We start from the raw sequence: 4135 nt of genomic DNA, 5'->3' as shown, positions 1-4135 counted from the left end.
AGCTTAGTTTAGCAGAAATAGTCAATTACATCGTTATTAACCAAGGCTAAAAACTGGAAGAGGTGTGAATTCAGGGTTTACTCTCCTTTGTTTCTCATTTGAAACCTATTTCTAATGTCACCCTACAGGCCTGTCAGTTTTCACCAGCATAACAAGGTAAGGCAGGACCAGGACTTCACTGAGAACTCGAGATGGCCACCACCACCGTGCACACTAAGGAAGACCGTAACCACAACGCTGAGGAAGACCACTGAGGAAGACCAAAGCCATTTCTTTCAAAGCAGGAAATATATCAACTACGTGAAAACCTCCCATTACCAGTCAAAACTAGCAATGGAGTGACAAGATATATCCAAAAACTTACGAAGAATTAGGAAAACCCTACTCTAATCACCATCTAGTTATCAGATCAGGAAGTCTACACACATCCCCAAAAAACCTTTTGCATAGGCATCTGTCCACCCCTCAACACAGCAGCACAAATTAGGAATTGTTATCGTATATATGTTATGTTATGTGTAATAAATGACTAAGTCCCAAATAGGGTTACAATCAAAGTTTACAATTTATTAAACGAATAGAGGTAAGCAAACAGTGCTGGGTGCGCTGGGAGTCTCTGCTCCACCGAGACGCACACAAGTTACATCAGACTGCTGGTTTTTATGCTCCTAGGCTAATACATATTCATCACCACTTTTGGAAAAGGCAGGGTTATTATAATTAGTTACCCAGGACCTGAACCATCCCATGGATGCATGCGTATCAGTCTCTCGTGGTTCCTCTGGGGGTCACTCATACTGAACGTTTGTAGTCTTCCTCCCAGGCTTTGTCCTTCGGTCGTTCTTCAGCTTCCCCCCTCTCCTTATTTAGTACTCTCTGGGACAGATGTCAGAAAGTTGTGTCTCATGCAATAGTCAGCAGTTGTCTCAAAAAACTTCCCCCTATTCTCTTATCTCTCAGACCCGAGTCTCAAGGTTTACCCTTCAAACCCTCTATCAACACGAACTGCTAGACCATTCTTTTGCAAGATACAAGAACTATATACACTGACCACTCTGTTTCTCTTGTACTTGTGGTTATTCATACAAGGGTATGTAAGACAGAAGGTCACATTTCATTATGAGGCCCTAGCATTGTTCCACATTGACACGAATCAGATAAACATATTTCACATTATGGTATATATGCAATATTTCACTCTTCTGCCAGTGAGCATGAGAGATCTTTTTTTATCACTTGCTTTTCAATACTTAAAAAAAAAAAAAAAAAAATCTGCCACCAAATGAGTGTTGTTGGTTTCAATAATCTTCTCCTATTCTTTTATTCTCATTTCTCTTACTAACCTTCTAATAATACATTCCTTGCCTAACTCTACATCATTTTACTGAAGTCTTTCTGCTCATCTCCTCACTCAACCTACTCCTCCTCAGAATGAAATGTGATTAAAAAGTATTAAACTTATATTTCTTGTCCCAGTACTGATTTTTATTTTTATTTTTATTTTTTTGGTGATTTATGATGTTAGCTTTCCCTCCTTCCCTCTCCCATTTTCTGTGTTGACTATGGACTTTTTCAGGTTAGAATTATGGTTGCTCACCACCCCAGCTTGCTTGGTACTCTTAAAATACTGCAGAAATGCCAATAATCACTAAGCCTGTCCATTACAGTCACTCCAACAATAACACATTTTCTTAAAAACAAAAAAGAAAGCTTTAACAACAGCAAAACATACCTACCTCCAGAAAAGAGAGAACTTGCAAACACCAGCTATTTGCAAAATCACCACATACAGCCTGTTTTGATTTAACCCCTTTGAAGCTTGAGTGGCATCCTCTAAAGGGCCTACCTACGAAGAAGAAAAAAAAAATCCTAGAAGAGGTTAATTCTGCAATTACAGGTAGTTAAGGATGTTTTCAGTACAAATGTGTTTGGAAATACTGCTACTAAGTTAGTGTTTTCATTTGTTGGCTGTTATGTTACTTCATTTTTTCTAGGGAAAGTTAGATGTTCTGCTATAGGGGAGAAATTGTCTATATACATGTATTGTCTATATAATTATAGACATATAATGATATAATATTATATGTCTATATAAGCCAAATTGTAATTTCATTTTCACGTATAAATAACTGACTGCACTGCAGAACTGTCATGGTCATGTTATACATCTCAGCATAATCAGTCAAGATAACGTGTTCTTGGAGCTGGACATAAACATTCAGTTTTTCACAATTGGATAAAGAATTCAGAATTAATTGGGTCAGAGATAACAGCATCACGACCACTGGTAATAGGTCTGTGTTGTCTGACCTGGCACTGGAGCACTGTGCAAAGAAAATGTGCTCTGCCCAAGACTGGGTTAATGCCCTCATCCTCAAGTAGTAGCAACAGCTTTGGTACTCAGCAAGTGATCAGTAAAATTTGTATCGCAAGAAGTGAACGCTTTAACGTGTTCAAATGCAGGCATACAAACAGTGTGTGAAGTTGCAGCAAGGCTTCTCTGCCATGAGACCAAATAAAACCCACATTTAATCTAAGGTTTAAATCTTGCAAACAGTTTGTGCTTGTTCTTATATTTATTGCACGTAGTCTCACTGAAATCAGTAAGATAAATGGGTCCATAAATCTTCAGCACCAAACAGAAAAGGAGAGGAAAAGAAACATTACTCTCTCCTGGCACTTGATTTGCTCAGCCCAAGCAGCCAGTTCCTGGAGTGCAAACGGCACCTTCTGGACGCCAGTCCCGGGCTTTGCCTGCCTCCCTGGCAGCTTTCTGCTCTTCCACTGAAGACAATTCTGAGCTATGTGGAGCTTATCTCTCAAGGACCTAATGCAAAATATAACAAGATTCATCTGTTAAAACAGATTAATCTACTTGGAGTACTATACTTTTATCAACCGAGAAAGATTGACCTAAATTATCTGATTGAGCAACATCATACTACTTTAAAATGTTGGCAATTGACAGTTACACAATTCTCATCTCCAAAATAAATATATATTTTTTCCTTCTAAGTCTTAAACCCCGAGGGTACATAAACTTCCTACCTGCCTGTAAACTTCCACTCAACTTCCCAGGCCCTGAGGACGCAGCCATCCCTGACCACCCTCTGGGCTCCCCCACCTGCCCTGGCCCAGGCCCAGGTCCCCACAGCAGTCCTTGGACCACCAGCCCCTGCCCCGCTGAGGCCACAGCAAGGCCAGGCTCCAGCTCCCCACAGCCCTGCCCTGTGCCTGTCCAGTTTCAAACTGGCCACTGCCCCAGGGAGGCGCCTGGTGCTGAGGCTGCCCCTGTGCCCTTGGTGCCCCGCTGCAGGCTAGGCCATGGGACAAGAACTGCCTCCAGGCCCTGGTGCCCCAGTCCCAGGGATCTGCCAGCCCTTATAGCACCTTCACAGGATTATCTTTCAATATCAGAGAAATCCAATACTAACAGTAAATTCATCAGTAAGTGATGGATTGCTTTCAATGACTCTTATGTCTCTTCATTACTGCTTCCCTGACGTGCCCTTATCCAGACGATACCGAGTGGGATCCACATCAGTTCCAGACTGACATGGCAATCAAGCTCACAGGAAATAATCAAACACTTGGTTACAGTTGCAGCATTTTTAGGTCCCCATCCTTCAGCACAAGCCAACAACAGAGATCCTTCAGATGGTCATAGTGTGTTTCAGCTTAAGGGGTTTATGTTGCCTTGTTGAAGAATATAGTTGACAGTATACATGGCAGTGATATCACAGCTGTATATTATTTCACCAGGTTATGCAAGTGGTGTTTATTTGTTTTCCTTCACTCACAGACACAAAATCATATTTTACAGATGGAATATCTTTAATTTTCAAAAGAGACTACTTTCCACTAAATATATACTTTATACATACAAGGACAGAACAAAACACTGCAGCAGGGCACATCATGAATACCAAGAAGTCATAAGCATTGCTCCAGTGTAACAATTAACACTTGCATCCCACTAGGGTATGGCTTCATTACAAAGCTCCTCTAAAATGAAAAGCTTTGCATAGGAAACCACATAATATACATCATCAGTTTCATTCTGCCCTACTTGATAGTTTAAATTGCATTGCAAGTGACCTTTTAATTAAACTTGCAGTACACTATGTGCAAAAAG

General features: G+C 40.7%; 1 long non-coding RNA gene across 1 annotated transcript; it reads right to left on the bottom strand.

Moving 5' to 3' along the window:
- Positions 1 to 541: 541 nt before the first annotated feature.
- Positions 542 to 3386, bottom strand: LOC311426688. Its single transcript, XR_014686971.1, has 4 exons — positions 3049 to 3386; positions 2401 to 2827; positions 1737 to 1846; positions 542 to 876 (listed from the first exon to the last, which is right to left on the bottom strand). It is a non-coding gene; the product is annotated as an uncharacterized lncRNA (long non-coding RNA).
- Between the last annotated feature and the right edge of the window lie 749 nt (positions 3387 to 4135).

This window comes from Aythya ferina (genome assembly GCF_964211825.1).
Source record: "Aythya ferina genome assembly, chromosome: 1".
In the NCBI taxonomy this organism is placed as follows: domain Eukaryota; kingdom Metazoa; phylum Chordata; class Aves; order Anseriformes; family Anatidae; genus Aythya; species Aythya ferina.
The sequence above is the reverse complement of the archived record's forward strand: the minus strand, read 5'-3'. Positions and strand labels throughout refer to the sequence as shown.